Source organism: Cibotium barometz, chromosome 11 (assembly GCF_041138505.1).
Source record: "Cibotium barometz isolate CiBa-2024 chromosome 11, ASM4113850v1, whole genome shotgun sequence".
Lineage (NCBI taxonomy): Eukaryota > Viridiplantae > Streptophyta > Polypodiopsida > Cyatheales > Cibotiaceae > Cibotium > Cibotium barometz.
Window position 1 is genome coordinate 29,852,269 of NC_141056.1, and position 16,332 is coordinate 29,868,600.

At 48.7% G+C, this 16,332-nt stretch overlaps 1 protein-coding gene, 1 long non-coding RNA gene and 1 pseudogene across 2 annotated transcripts in view; all 3 read left to right on the forward strand.

The window, feature by feature from the left end:
* The window catches only part of LOC147634028 (glutathione S-transferase 2-like), a 137,303-nt gene that overhangs the window by 87,206 nt on the left and 33,765 nt on the right, over window positions 1–16,332 (forward strand). The window lies entirely within an intron of this gene.
* LOC147634029 (uncharacterized) overlaps window positions 1–16,332 on the forward strand; it is a 39,217-nt gene that overhangs the window by 6,219 nt on the left and 16,666 nt on the right. The window lies entirely within an intron of this gene.
* On the forward strand, window positions 9,191–10,133 carry LOC147634030 (uncharacterized; annotated as a pseudogene).

Sequence of the window (16,332 nt, forward strand, 5' to 3'; positions counted from 1 at the left end):
CACAAAGCCACAGTAGATCCTCCTCCCATGTGCTCTGCCCTCCTCAATGATAGCCCTGAGGGTAAAGATATGATCCAAAGTAGAGAATCGCCTCCTGAAACCGGCCTGTCCCTGAGCTGGGACCCCTTGTCTCTCTGCCCATCTGCTCAACTCCTGCTCAAGAATAGAGGGATATAGCTTGGCCAGCGAGTGACCAATCATAATGGTGCGGTAGTTAGTCGGCAGGCTCGGATCTCCAGACTTGAGTACCGGCACAATCGTGGAAGTACTCCAAATCCCAGGAAACCCCTCACACATGGCTCTATTAAACATGAGAGCTAGCAAGTCTCTGAGCTCCCTACAGTCATGCTCCCAGGACGTGGTCGTACTGTGGGCTGTGTGTGGGGAAGGCCGTCGCTGTAGCTGTATGTAAAGCCTCTGTCAGGATTTGTGTGAGCTCTGCTAGTGGCCTCTGTGGATCCTCTGCACTCAACAAGCTGTAGATCTCTGCGGTGTATACTCCATCAGTCTCTCTACAAAAGGTATATCTCGGGTGACAGGAGGACTGCCCAACCTGGCGGGTACTGTAGTGGAAATCCACCGTAAAGGAGAGAAGTGCATGATCCACCGTCACTCCGATGGGCCTGGGGCCAATCGCAAAATCCAAGATACTCGGGATGAAGTTTGGCGAGGCTAGAGCGTCTATGTGGAAAGCAAGTAAAGCCACTGGCAAGTGGATACCTCTCTAGGCCATTTAAAATGCCCAGTCCCCATCTCCAAGAGGTATCTCCCATACTCAGTACACTCCACCTCATCCTGTGATCTCGGAGTCAAACACATCTCCTCCACATCTCTCTCTCTCAACATCTCCTCCGAAGTGTCAAAGAAGGAGGTCTGGTACTGAGCCGTTCGAGCATTAAAGTCCCCAAGTATGATAACATATCCCTACCTGGAGAACTCCCATATGTCCTCATCTAGAATCATATATGGAGATTGCTCCTTGGGTGCTGCATAATGAGAGGTGCTGGGTGGAAAGTAACATATAGCAATGTATAGGGGTCTACCCTCATCTGCTCTCACTCTGACCCACATGTGCCTCGCGCTCTGATCACGGCGCATAACATGGATGAGTGGCTGAAGCTCCTCTCTAAAAAGAACTGCAACTCCTCCAGATCCGCGACCACCATGCTTCGAACGGGCCTCCTGTCTACAAGTCATCTCCCATCTGTATCCCGCCACTCTCGGTAATGTGCTGCCTGGGGCCTGATGTGTCTCCGAGTAGAAGATGATGTCCCTATCTCTGAAGCTGTCCTCAAAGGCCCCCACATCCAGTCTCAATGCTCCGTTGCAGTTCCATACTGCGAGTCTCAGACTGGTCCCATAGGTCTCGCACTGTCAGGTGGTGCGTCTCTCTAGTGTCACCAAGAGAGAGAGAGAGAAAAAGAAAGTTGTATTAACGTCTACTAGAGGCCGAACTCGACGTATGAGACAAATCAATGTACAACTGTCAATGTCTTCTGGATGTCCACAAAAAAAAAAGGACAAAATGAACATGAAATAAACTATGAAAGTTTTAAGCTAGTAGGGGGGGTGTGATGGATGGAGCACTATTGCTAGAGGCTCAGTATGCAACCTATGTGTGTAGGGTATACAAGAATGCAAGGCAGATCTGTCTAGCTCCAACCAATACCATAATGGGGGTGTAATATGTGATACATATGCGATGGCGAGTCAAAAATACCTCGGAGCATGATCTCTGGGTGTGAGTGTAAGTGAGCTAGCCGCTCCTGGATATGGTGCTGATGTCGAGCCCGTATCTCTGTCATCTCCCTCTGATGTAGTCTGGTAGCCTGGTGCTCTCGGTCTCGGTCTCCGTCTGGCTTGGAGGTCCGCAGCGCGCTGAAGTGTAACCCTCTCCTGTGTCAGGGTAGGCATTGGGATAGATCTCTGGAAGAAATGAGTGAGCTGGAGCTGTCGCCCACCTCTCCCTATGGTATGAGTCCGTAGCAGTGTCTCTCTGTGGCGCTGTCTCTCTGGCAAGAAGTGGCCAAATCTGCGCTGGTCTGCGGACTCCATGATCTGGTGGAGTGAGGGATGTCCACTGAAGATGGTGGTGTATCTCTCTGTAATGACACTATATGCTCTGCATCTACATACATAATGTTCCTCACTCTCAACCTCCTCCTGGCATAGTCTGCATATCCTCTCTGCTTTGGGGATCCGTGCTACCCTACCTGCCTCAATGTCAAGCTGGTGTGATGACACTCTAAGCTCTCGGGCACTGTGAGGCATGTACACATCCATGTATCCAGGTCTCTGTATGAATCCATCCGTTGAGATACGTATAAACTGATCTCTGTAGTATAGCATCTTCGGCGTAGAGGTTGCTTGGGTGTAATCCAAGTCTCTTGAGTGTATCGTTGCCATAAATCTTGCTGCCGAAGGACTCTGTTCCTCTCACTGTGAGATAGCTAGATGTGTGGTGCATGTATATCATACTGGAAAGGTGGCAGGTGAATGAATTTGATGAAAATCATTGTTTTAGCATAGGATGTCCAATCCTAGAATATGGTAGGAAGTCCTCTTTTAGCATTATGCATAAAAATAAGATATGTATTATTTTCTAAAAATTTTGCCATAGCTTCGCTCTGCTATTACTGATAATTTTTAATTTTTCGAAAAAGAATAAGACTTTGTAATACAATTATGATAGAAGAACTATCCTTAAACTTAAATCCAAATTATGGAATTAAATCATAAATTTACCATAATTTTATTAACATAAAAGCATAAAAATACTATTTTCTTAACCTCTAGCTTAATAAGCTTAGAGTTTGGTTTTGAATTAAGAATTTATCAATGAGAAGCATTCTTTTTCTAAAGAATTAGCCATAGGAATGAAGTCAAAACCATGCTGACTGAGCTACTGTATCATCTGTGAATACCATGATCTCGTATCTCCACTCTTTGTGAGCTGCCTGGATGCTTCAAAAGCTCTATGTGAGAGTCGATTTGATGGCATATCTCTAATCCTCTATATGAAGCAGATCGTCGGAAGAGGGCCTCTACTAGCATAGGAGGTGCAGCAAACTCCGTCCGGACAGAGGGTTTGCTGCAGATCATCCGTGAGCGCATGAGAATCTGAGGCCTCTCTGTTTGAGACCATGTGGAGGTGGCGAGCCCAAGTGCCCATATTGCTGCAGCATACATCAAAGCAAGGGTGACTAGTATGACAAACAACCAGCCCTTCGTGCGGGTCTCTTGGAAGTGTGCCTAGTGACAGTCTCTCTAGCATGGCCAGAGTTGCATACCCTCGTGTGAGTCTATCCCTGGCTGCCTGTGCCATAGTAAATCTTCCTGGCGGAGTCGTAAATGTAATCCCCAGGTACACATATGAGTCTACCACCTCTACCTGTCCTCCTGCTGGTGTGAAGATGGCCTGTCGTCGAACCGGCCCTGAGGTGTGGAAAATCATGGCCTTGGTTTTCCCAATGTTTACTGTAAGCCCCCTCTGTGTGCAGAAGTCATCCAGTGCATGGAGATGGTGCTGTAGTCCCATCTGCGACTCAGAGACCAGAATAATATCATCTGCATATAGCATAGTGTGGATTGTGGTACGTGAGATGTCTACCCCGTCCCCACCACCGTGACCAATGAAGTCAGCCACCTCATTGATGTACAGCCCAAATAGTGTAGGAGAGAGTGGGCATCCTTGCTTCACACCTATGGTGCTAGCAATAATATTAGATAGCCCCCTGGGACAGCGTACGCGCCCGAGGACCTGCTCATATAAAGCATAGATGCCCCAAATCATCTCTGATGGGATCCCCAACGACTGTAGGCGCTGGAAGAGTCTCTCTCGTGGCACCGTGTCAAATGCTTTGCGGAAATACACAAAGCAGCAGTATAATCTCTTCTCTCGTGCCCTAGCCTGGTCAATCAGACATCTCAGAGTTAATATATGGTCAATAGTGGAGAAAGCTCGTCAGAATTCAACCTACCCTGGTGCTCGCAGTCCCTCCTTCTCTGCATATGAGCTAAACTATGCCTCGAGCACTGCACCATAAAGTTTGGCCAATGTATGACCAATCATGATAGTCCTGTAGTTGCTGGGGTCCAGCATGTCTCCCACTTTGTGGAGAGGCATGATGGTGTGCATAGTCCACTCAGCTGGTAGGCCTTCCACTAGTGCCCTATCAAACAAAGAGGTGAGCAACAAAGGGTCCCAGTGTGTCAGCTGCATAAATAACATGCTCACTTTGTATACATGTGTGGTCAGTCGATCTCCCATGCTGTAACCGACCGATAGCTCTCTGTACCATCGAGGCGGTAAAGAAAGTAGAGGTGGTAGGGCGGGACTCCTGTGGCTGTGGTATGGGCGGCTGCTGAGGGATATGGTAGAGGCTCTTTGCATATGTGTGCCATGTGTGTGGATCCTCAATTGGGGTACGAGAGTGAGGCTCTCTCGTCCTACGCCATGCAGTGGCTGCATCTCTGCTCATGAGTAGGTGATATATATCCTAGTACTGTGCCTCCCCATATGCACGCCTCTTACGGCGTGTGAGGGTCGTCATCTGTGGGCTCGCCTGTCTCTGTGTAAGGGTCCCCAGTGCTCTCTGGGCACAGAGGTGTCTATATAGCTCTATGTACTCATCATCATACCATCGATTCTGGGGCATGCTCCCAGATCTATTTGTGTGTGCAATGTGTGTATGATGGGGGAAGCTGCGGGTGGCGGTTGTATGTAGTAGAGATGAGAGTTGGGTGGTGAGTGTGTCTAGAGGTGATAGGGGATCCATCTGGAGTAGCCCGTCATATACATGATGCTCATATATGTCTGCCAAGTCATGGGTGAAGTAGAAAGTTGTATGGGGTGTGTGGGTGCTGGTGTGGAGCTCGCCAGTGACAGTAAGAGGTACGTGTGATCCGCACCAATAGGACAGGGGGGGATGGTGAAAGATGTCACTACCTGTGTGGTCTCCATGGACCCCATGATGTAGTCCACTGTGCTACCCCCCCCTACCCCCCCCCTGATTGTGGAAAGCATGTCAGTGCCCCTGAATCTTGCCACTATCACATCCCGTTATAAATAACGAGATGGTGTCGCGCTCCCAGCTCAAGTAAGTGATTACCATATCTGGTGTTATCCGGCCCCATGTCCTCTGACACCCTGCAAGCTCCCGTGTCCTCCACATCTACTGTGTGCATCATCTCGGGGTGCTGGAAATCATAAATGTCGCACTGTCAGCTTTGTGTCCGTGCATTGAAGTCCCCCATAAGGAGGACTTCCCCCAGGTTGGAGTAGTGTATGATCTCATCTGAAAGGGTTGCATATGCTTACTCTCCCAATGTCCCTGTGTCCTCCTCCTCCCCTCTACTCTTCTCGTCTACTGTCATGGCATATCTCGATCCTCTAGGAGAGAAGTAGCATAGAGCAATGTATAACACCCTGTCTGCCGAGAGCTCTAGTGTGATCCACATGTATCTAGCCTCCTGGTCACGTGCTACCACCTGTAGGCGCTCCTGTAGCTCTCGCTTAAAGAGTTCCGCTATATCTCGAGATCCTCTCGATGTGCTCTGCTGTGTGGTCCCCCTGTATGTAAACTCCCACTGATAGCCCTCTACTTTGGGCAGCCCCCTCTCTGGGCTCCGGTGCATCTCTGTAAGTAGTATGATGTCTCATCCCTCCATGACCTCCTCCATCCTGCTAGGATGTGTCCAAAGTGCTCCATTGCAGTTCCAAACTGCTGTGTGTATCTGTGAATCTGGATCCTCCATAGTTGATGTCCGATAGGCCGCTTGGCGCTAATCGGTGGCCTTGCCATCGATGATGACATGGCGATCGCGATAGAATGCTCTCTTGCCCTCTTTCCAGGCATGTAGGACTCTCGGCATGCATTTTTTTCTCATGAGGAGATTGAGAGAAAGAAAGAAAGAAAAAAGCTGTATTAACGTCTACTAGAGGCCAAACTCGACCTATGAGACAAATCAATGTACAACTGTCAATGTCTTCTGGATGTCTAGAAAAAGAAAACGACAAAATGAACATGAAATAAACTATGAAAGTACTAAGCTAGTGGGGGGGTGTGATGGATGGAGCACTACTGCTAGAGGCTTAGTATGCAACCTATATGCGCAGGGTATAGAAGAATGCAATGCAGATCTATCTAGCTCCAACCAGAACCGTAATGGGGGTGTAATATGTGATACATAGGCAATGGCGAGGCAAAAATACCTCAGAGCATGATCTTTGGGTGTGAGTGTAAGTGAGCTAGCCGCTCCTGGATATGGTGCTGATGTCGAGCCCGTATCTCTGTCATCTCCCTCTGATGTAGTCTGGGAGTCTGGTAGCCTGGTGCTCTTGGTCTCCATCTGGCTCGGAGGTCCACAGCGCGCTGAAGTGTAACCCCCTCCTATGTCAGGGTAGGCATTGGGATAGATCTCTGGAAGAAATAAATGAGCTGGAGCTGTTGCCCACCTCTCCCTGTGGTATGAATCCGTAGTAGTGTCTCTAGCAAGAACTAGCCAAATTTGCGCTAGTCTGCGGACTCCATGATCTGGCGGAGTGAGGGTGTATCTCTCTCTAATGACACTATATGCTCTCCACCTGCATACATAATGTTCCTCACTCTCAACCTCCTCATGGCATAGTCTGCATATATGCTCTGCATCTGCATACATAATGTTCCTCACTCTCAACCTCCTCATGGCATAGTCTGCATATCCTCTCTGCTCTCGCGATCCGTGCTGCCCTACCTGCCTCAATCTCAAGCTGGTGTGATGACACTCTGAGCTGGCCAAACACAACTCGGGCACTGTGAGGCATGTACACATCCATTTAACCAGGTCTCTATATGAATCCATCCGCTGAGATACGCATAAACTGATCTCTGTAGTAGTATAGCATCTTCGGCAGTAGAGGCTGACTGGCTGTAATCCAAGTCTCTTGAGTGTATCGCTGCCATAAATCCTGCCGAAGGACTCTGTTCCTCTCATTGTGAGAGAGTTGGATGTGTGGTGCATGTATATCATACTGGAAAGGTGGCAGGTGATCGATGTCAAGACCATGCTGAGTGAGCCACTGTATCATCTATGAATACCATGATCTCCTATCTCCGCTCTCTGCGAGCTGCCTGGACGCCTCAAAAGCTCTATGTGAGAGTCGATCTGATGGCATCTCTGATCCTCTGTATGAAGCAGATCGTCTGGAAGAGGGCCTCTACTAGCATAGGAGGTGCAGCAAACTCCGTCCGGACAATGTTATGTGGGACGGAGGGTTTGTTGCGGATCATCCGTCAGAGCATGAGAATCTAAGGCCTCTCTATCTGAGACCATGTGGAGGTGGCGAGCCCAGGTGCCCATACTGCTGCTGCAGCATACATCAAAGCAGGGGTGACTAGTGTGTCAAACAACCACGCCTTCGTGGGGGGCTCCTGGAAGTGTGCCTGGTGACACTGTCTCTCTAGCATGGCCAGAGCTACATACCCTCGTGTGAGTCTATCCCTGGCTGCCAGTGCCATAGTAAATCTTCCTAGCGGAGTCGTAAATGTAATCCCCAGGTACACATATGAGTCTACCACCTTTACTTGTCCTCCTGCTAGTGTGAAGATGGCCTGTCGTCGTCGAACCGGCCCTGAGGTGTGGAAAATCATGGCCTTGGTTTTCCCAAGGTTCATTGTAAGCCCCCTCTGTGTGCAGAAGTCATCGAGTGCATGGAGATGGCGCTGTAGTCCCATCCGCGACTGAGAGACTGTAATAATATCATCTTTATATAGCATAATGTGGATTGTGGTACCTGAGATGTCTACCCCGTCCCCACCACCGTGACCAATGAGGTCAGCCACCTCATCGATGTATAGCCCAAATAGTGTAGGAGAGTGGGCATCCTTGCTTCACATCCATGGTGCTAGCAATAACATCAGATAGCCCCCCGGATAGCCCCCCGGGGCATCGAATGCGCCCGAAGACCTGCTCATATAAAGCATAGATGTCCCAAATCATCTCTGATGGGATCCCCAATGACTATAGGCGTTGGAAGAGTCTCTCTGGTGTCACCGTGTCAAATGCTTTGCGGAAATCCACAAAGCAGCAATATAATCTCTTCTGCCGTGCCCTAGCCTGGTCAATCAGACATCTCAGAGTGAATATATGGTCAATAGTGGAGAAAGCCCGTTGGAATCCAGCCTGCCCTGGTGCTCGCAGTCCCTTCTTCTCTGCATATGAGCTCAACTCTGCCTCGAGCACTGCGCCATAAAGTTTGGCCAATGTATGACCAATCATGATAGTCCTGTAAATGCTGGGGTCTAGCATGTCTCCCGCTTTGTGGAGAGGCACGATTGTGTGCATAGTCCACTCAGCTGGTAGGCCCTCCACTAGTGCCCTATTAAAGAGGTGTAACCGGCAGATAGCTCTCTCTCTCTCTTCGCTTCGCTTCTCTCACTCCGCCCCCACATGCTCTTCGCTCCTTTCTGCTCGCCCCAAAAGGACTTGGCCATCTCTCTCTCTCCCCGTAACCTTTTTGGTCTCATAGGTCATTTTGGCCTTCTGAAGACGTTAATATATCATTTCATTTCTCCTCGTAGCCCCCTCCCGCCACTCTCTCTCTCTCTCTCTCTCATAGTTATTTCAGTTTCAGTTAGTTGTTTTTAGCTTTTCTTACACAGACATTGTATCAGATCCACCAATTGTTGTAACCTTTTTGGTCTCATAGGTCATTTTGGCCTTATGAAGATGTTAATATATCATTTCATTTCATTTCATCTCTCTCTCTCTCTCTCTCTCTCTCTCTCTCTCTCTCTCTCTCTCTCTCTCTCTCTCTCTCTCTCTCTCTCACACTTCGCTTCACTCTCTCTCTTCACTTCACTGTTCGCCGCCCTCTCTCTCTCTGTTCGCTGTCCGCCCTCTCTCTCTCTCTCCGCCCGTCGCTTGACTGTTCGCCCTCTCTCTCTCTCTTCGCCGCCCACTGCGGCTTCTGTTCGCCGCGCTGCTCACTTCGCTTCACTGTTCGCCCGCCTCTCTCTCTCTCTCTCTCTCTTCGCTTCACTGTTCATCGCCCCCTCTCTCTCTCTCTGTTCGCTGTCCGCACGTCGCTTGACTGTTCGCCCTCTCTCTCTCTCTGCTCGCCGCGCTGGCTGCCCCCCTTTCCCCACCCACCCTTGCTCAGGCCCCCAAGGCAGCAACATAACTCTCTCTCTCGCACTTCTTCCATGGCTTCCCCCTTGCGCAACCCAACGAAGGCGACCTTTATGGTCACAAACAAGAGGATAACAAATGTGGAAAAGGAGATGAAGGAATGGAAGGCGGAGATGGAGGGATGGTGGAAGGAGAAAGCCAACTTTCTCCAAATGGTATTCAATGAGGGTAAGTGGTGGAAAGAAGAAGGACCTCAAATAGAAGTCAAGGACCTTCACGGGGAAGTCAACACGCTCAAAGGCGTAATTTCAGCTCTTCAGAGGGAGCTTGCAGAGGCTAAGGCAAATGGTGGACTTGAAGAAGGTGAAATTCAGCCATACATGATAGAAGAGCTCAAGGTTATCAAGGAACAAGTACGGGCAATTAAGGAAGAAGAGAAGCAACACGAAGCAAAGACTTCCTCATGGGTAGAAGTCATCACCAAGACTCAAAGGAAGATGGATGAAGCGGAGAAGTGGATAGAGGTCGCCAAGAAGGGTAAAGGTAAGGAGATAACAACCCCTACACCTACAATCATTAACATGACTTTGGAAGAGGAACAACGAAGACGTACACGTGCTTTGCATGTGAGGATTACCGGCCTTAAAGACGGGGATAAAGTTGAAGAGGAGGTGAAAGAGCTTATGGTGTTGATGGGGATTGACAGTCCGGCACACGCAAAAGCCTGGAGAGTGGGCAAAAAAAGCGGAGGCAACAGGGAAACATCAAAGGAAAGAGCTCTCATACTTCGCTTCCCCTCTATTGAGGCGAAGGAGTTCTTGAAGAGGTGACCCACTTTAAAGAATACAGGCATTTTTCTTGGTGACGATCTTACTCTTTCACAGCTTGCATATATGAAGGAAGTTATGCCAGAGATTAGGGCGGCAAGAGAAAAGGAAAAGATAGCATTTTATAGAGAAGGGAGGGTGTCGTCGTGGAGCGACGCTCTACATGACGGTGCGAGACCTATGGGACCAAATTAAAGCTGGCAGCCTAGAACTGCAATGGATTCTTGTCCTCCTCAATGGTGGTGTGAATGATTTGGTGTTCTTCCCTTTGAGTCTCCTCCCTTACTTCTTTATGGATGTTCTTCTTCACCACCTAAACCCATCCCTGACTGCTTGGCTTCGAGTTTTCCCTCCATGTCCTTTGTGATCTCCCTGGAGATCTCTTCTTTGATGGCTGTGAGAGTGTTGTCATTGATCTCCCCTTCTTCCTTCTCGGTGTTCTTGACGGCTACCAGTTCCACTTTCAATGCACTCACCTCCTCCTTGAGTGCCGTGTTCTCTTGTTCAAGGTCCGTGACCTGTGCTTTGAGGGCCATGATGTGCCGGTGTAGTTTGTTCTCCACCTCATTGAGGTTGGAATCGGATGTCTTTTTGTTCTCCTTGATTAGTGCCTTCATTGCCATCTCGAGGGCCTCGAGCTTCTCTCGGAGACTCGGAGCCATTCCTCGAGATTACTCCAACAGGCAGGGAGGAGAGAGAAATAAAATGAAATGATATATTAACGTCCTCAAAAGGCCAAAATGACCTATGAGACCAAAAAGGTTACAACAATTGGTGGATCTGATACAATGTCTGTGTAAGAAAAGCTAACGCAACTAAACAACTAACTGAAACTGAAACAACAACTATAAGGAAAAGTAAGGTACTAGGAGCTCCTGGGAAGGAAAACTCCAGCAACAAAGGTAAGCATCATATACATCACTATCCAAAGATGTCTCTCATCGGTCGATGGCGGATATCCTCAATGTCCTCCATGGTGAGTACTCTGAGTGGACGTCTCCCATGCCGTGCTAGTATGGTCCTAATCCTCTGTTGTAGTCTCCGTCGGTGTTGGGATGGGCCTCTCATCTTGGGGTATGTGGACCGCCCCAGCTCTATAGCCCGATCAATCAGTGTACCTCTGGTGCGGCTATACTCTGGGGCTAGCTGCAATGCCTGCTGGCCTGACTGCTCAATCTCTGGTCGAAAGAAGTCTGTAATCTGCCTTTGTAGGTGTCTCTCCCTCTCTGATCCCCTCCCTCTCAAGAGACCCTCTCTATGTCTACGCAGCTCCAGCAAGTATAATCCAAGGCATCTCTGATATTGGTATCTCATGACTCTAGAAAGTGGTCCGAAACCCTCTCTGAACAGGCATGAAAATGGCCTCGTATCTCATAATATATTGGACAGTGACATATGTAATGTAACTCTGTCTCTGGCTCCATCTGGCACAGCTGACAAATCCTGGCCTCAGCTGGTACTCCTCTGAATCTGCCAGTCTTAATCTCTAGCTGGTGTGAGGATGTGCGCATCTGACCAATAGCACATGAGAAAGATGAGTATCCGTGTAGCTGGGTCTAATCACAAACCCATCCTCCGTGAGCTGGAGAAGATGATCTCTATAGAAAGCCATCTTCGTACCAAGCTCGTGTGTCAGCTGTATCCATGTCCTCCTAGTGTCCAGCTGAGTCAAGTCCTCCCTGATAAGTCTGTTAATCTCTGCCCGTGTGAGAAAGAAAGAAAGAAAGATTTTATTAACGTCTTCCAAAAGACCGAACTCGGCCTATGAGACAAATCGGAGTACCTGTATGGGGTATCCTCTGTCATCCCAACAAAATGAAAAAGTACTGAATAAAAAAGCTGAATCTGGGTGTGCAGGGGATGGAGCTCTATTACTAGGAGAATGCAAAGCTATATGCATGGAGTATACAATCATGATATGCAACCTAGCTAGCTCCATCCTGTACCATACTGGGGGTATAAAATGGTATACATCAGTGAAGGGAGGGTGCATTCAGGGAGTACTGAAATGGAGGTAGCCTGTCCATACTAAAGCTATGCAGTTGGAACCAAGCTGTCATTTATGCATATCAACATGATCCGTCTCCCTGTGATGCCAACTGTCCTGAAGACTCTAGGGCTAAGCGAGCATATCCATCTCTAGGGAGAGCCCAAGTGCTATGTATAAAGGAGACTGATCGAGTGAGTGCCTCTACTACCAATGGGGGGGCAGCCATCTCTGCACGGATAATATCATGTGGTACGGAGGCCTTGGTCCTAATCATCCAGGAAATCATAGAAACCAAGGGCCTCTCCATACATCTCCATCCATCAGTGCTACCAGCTCAGCTGTGGTGATCCACTGAGGGTCCCCATATCTCCACCTCATACAGCATGGCTGAAGTGACCAAAGTGTCAAAGAGCCTGAGCTTTGTTCGAGGTTCGTGAAACTGAACCTGCGAACACATCCTCTCTAGTCTCCCCAATGCTGCATAAGCTCTGGTCAATCTGGTCTCCACTGCTCTCCTCAAGGAAAATAGTGGGCCACTAAAAACCACACCAAGGTAAGTTTATGCATCTGGATACTCCATTGTCTCCTGACCATATGTAAAGGTGGGTACTGACCTCCTAACCCACTGTGTTGTGGTGTTAAACACCATCACCTTGGTTTTACCAAGGTTAACAGACAATCCACTGTCCTGTGCAAACGTGTGCAATGCAAATAAATGACGCTGCATCCCCTCTGGAGAATCTAAGATCAGCACAATATCATCAGCATACAATAACAGCGGAATCCATGTCCCTGCTTGCTGTGCTCCTCAGTCACCCTCCCGCTCTACATAGTCTGAAACCTCATCCACATACATCCCAAATAAGGTGGGAGAAAGGGGGCAGCCCTGTTTCACCTCAATAGTGGAGTGAACCATCTCATATATACCCTGAGTAGTACGTACCTGCCCCACAACTGTCCTGTATAAAGCCATGATTCCCCAAATCAGCTCTGTGGGCACTCCCATCTCCTGTAGTTTGCGCATCAGTCTGGCTCTCGGTACTGTGTCAAAAGCTTTGCGGAAATCCACAAAGCAACAATAAATCCTCTTGCCATATAATCTGCCCTCCTCAATAATAGCTCTCAGTGTCAAGATATGGTCAAGAGTGGAGAAACCTCTCCTGAACCCTGCCTGCCCTGATGCACGTATGCCCTCTCTCTCTGCCCATCTACTCAACTCCTGCTCAAGAATAGATGCATATAATCTAGCCAATGTGTGACCAATCATGATGGTACGATAATTCCTAGGAAGCATGGGATCCCCTGACTTGAAGATAGGCACAATCGTGGACATATTCCAAGTCTCAGGAAAACCCTCACACATGGCTCGGTTAAACATCATAGCAATAAGCTCTGCAAGCATATCTCTGGCATGAATAAAGTGCTCTGCTACCAAACCATCATGATCATATGCTCTCCCAGTCCTCATCCTGTCAATAGCTTTCCTTACCATCTCAGCAGTAAAGAAAACACATGTCTCTGGGCATGGCTCCGATGGGTCTGGCAGGGGCGGCTGTCCTGGTGTTGTGTACAGGGATGTTGCATACTCACCCCAAATCTCTGTGGAGGTAATGGCTAGTGATGGTGAATGCTGATGGAATAGTCTCCATGCCTCGCCTGAGTCGTGACTCATAAATAACTGCTGATACAAATCGCTCTCTAACTGAGCAAGATAAGCCCTCTTCTTCCGTCGCACTAGGTGCCGGAAGGTAATCCGTGACTGTCTGTGAGTGGTAACATCCATGAGCACCTCTCTCTCTAATCTAATCCTCATCTCTCTGCACTCCTCATCATACCAGTTGTTCTGGGGCATGCTCCCAGATCGTCTCCGTGTAGGCTGACTATGGGGATATGCCTCTGATGTTGCAGCATGAAGCGTCTCTATCAATATCTGAGTGAGCTCATCTAATGGTCGTCGCGGCTCCTCGGCACATAAGCGTCTGTATATCTCATCCGTGTACACGGTGTCAGTCTCCCTCGTAAAGGTATAACGAGTGTGTGTGGAGACCTGTCCCAATGGAGCGGTGCTGAATTGAAATGTGAGAGTGAAGGACAAGATAGCATGATCCATTGCTATTCCAACCGGCCTAGTACCTACCATAAAATCCTAAAAAGAGGGAATGAGACTGAGCTGAGCCATAACATAGTCCACTGTACTAGCACCATGCCGATGTGGAAAGCTAGTGAAACCGCCCGCTGTCGGGAATCTCTGTAGACCATTCAGGATGGCCAATCCATGTGCAGTCCCCATGTCTATCAAATACCACCCATACACTGTATGTTCCTCATCCTGTGAGAGTCTAGATAGGCCCATATCCCTAACATCAAGCTCCCTCAACATCTCCTCTGAGGTATCAGAGAAATGAAATGATATATTAACGTCTTCAAAAGGCCAAAATGACCTATGAGACCAAAAAGGTTACAACAATTGGTGGATCTGATACAATGTCTGTGTAAGAAAAGCTAAAACAACTAAACAACTAACTGAAACTGAAACAACAACTGATGAAAAGTAAGGTACTAGGAGCTCCTAATGGATAACATGTGGGAGGAAAACTCTAGCAACAAAGGTAAGCATCATATACATCACTATCCAAAGATGTCTCTCATCGGTCGATGGCGGATATCCTCAATGTCCTCCATGGTGAGTACTCTTGGTGCCTTGGTGACCTAAGGAAGGGATTAGCGGACAGGGAGACGGGCCAGCATAGCGTGAGTAGGGCAGCGAGGCGAACATAATAGCATAGCGGGTCCAAACAGAACAGAGCGAGCCTAGGTGGGAGAGGGGGCGGTGAGCAAGGGCGAAGGTGGCGGCTACGCACAGAGGCGCAAACAGAGTGAACAGAAGGCGGCGGTGAGCAGGGGCGCGAACAACGGTGAACAGTAGCGCGAGAGAGAGAGAGAGAGAGAGAGAGAGAGAGAGAGAGAGAGAGAGAGAGAGAGAGAGAGAGAGAGAGAGAGAGAGATATTAACGTCTACGAGAGGCCAAAGTCAGCCTATGAGACAAAATAAAGATAGATATATTAACGTCTATGAGAGGCCAAAGTCGGCCTATGAGACAAAAAATAATACAACTGTGTTCTTCCGGTCATCGGAAGAAAAGAAACAAAAGAAAAAGTGTGCATGTGTCTGGATACAACTGTGAATCATCATGAATTGGTGGAGCCCATATACAAACAATATAAGGGGGGTGGGGATGTGGATGGAGTGCTAAGGCAAGATGCATCTCTATATGCTGAAGGGGTAGTACAAGCATGCTATGCAGATCTATGTCTAACTCCATCCAGTGCCATAAGAGGGATATAAGATATCATACATCGCCGATGCTGAGGCTGTGAATGGCATGAACATGTACCCTGAGTCTGAATGAAAGCGAGCTAGCCTCTCCTGTGTCTCCATCTGGTGTCTCATTCGGATAGCTGCTATCTCTCGGTGACGAAGTCGGGGTGCTCTATGTCCAGTCTGTCTAGGTCTCCTCGTGGCTATCAATTCCTCTGCTCTCTGTGCGGTCACCCCACGTGGTACATCAGCTGGCGCACTGGCATAGCTCTCTGGAAGAAATCTGTGAGCTGGGACTGTCTCCCACCCCTAGTGGGAGCGGGTGTCTGGAGGAGTCTCTCTCGAGAACTATGAAGCTCTAGTAGTAGTCTGCCAAGCTGTCGCTGGTCCGAGGCCTCCATCAACTGATGTAGTGAAGAGTGCTCCTCAAACAATCCCGCATATCTATCTCTGACCCCCTGGTGGGCTCTACATCTACATACAAAATGATCCTCAGTCTCCACCTCCTCGCGGCACAATCTGCATATCCGCTCAGCTCTGGGAACCCGTGCCGCTCTCCCAGCCTCTATCTCTTGATGAGACTCGTAGCTGTCCAATAGCAACGCGAGAGGTGTGTGGCATGTATACATCCATGTACCGCGGTCGATGTATAAACCCATCCCCTGAGATGCTCATAAAGTGGTCTCTGTAATACAGCATCTTCGGTGGTAGTGGGCTCTCTGGTGCTGTCCATGTCTCCTGTATGTAGTGCTGCCATATGTCCTGTCTCATTTACATGTAATTTATGAAGGCTGGCTGAGATATAATTTTGCAAGTTTGTCCCAAAAAAAATCGGGGTCTAGTACATCTCCCGCTTTATGGATCGGCACAATAGTGTGCATCGTCCACTCAGCCGGAAACCCCTCTGACCGAGCTCTGTTGAAGAGATGAGCAAGAAATGGTGCCAATGTATCAATAGCATAGATGAGATGCTCTCCCTGTAATCCTGTATGATCTGTCGCCCGTCCATGTTGGAGTCAGCATATGGCCCTCCTAACCATAGGTGGGGTGAAGAAGGTGGAGACTGTGGAGCATGGCTCTGTGGGC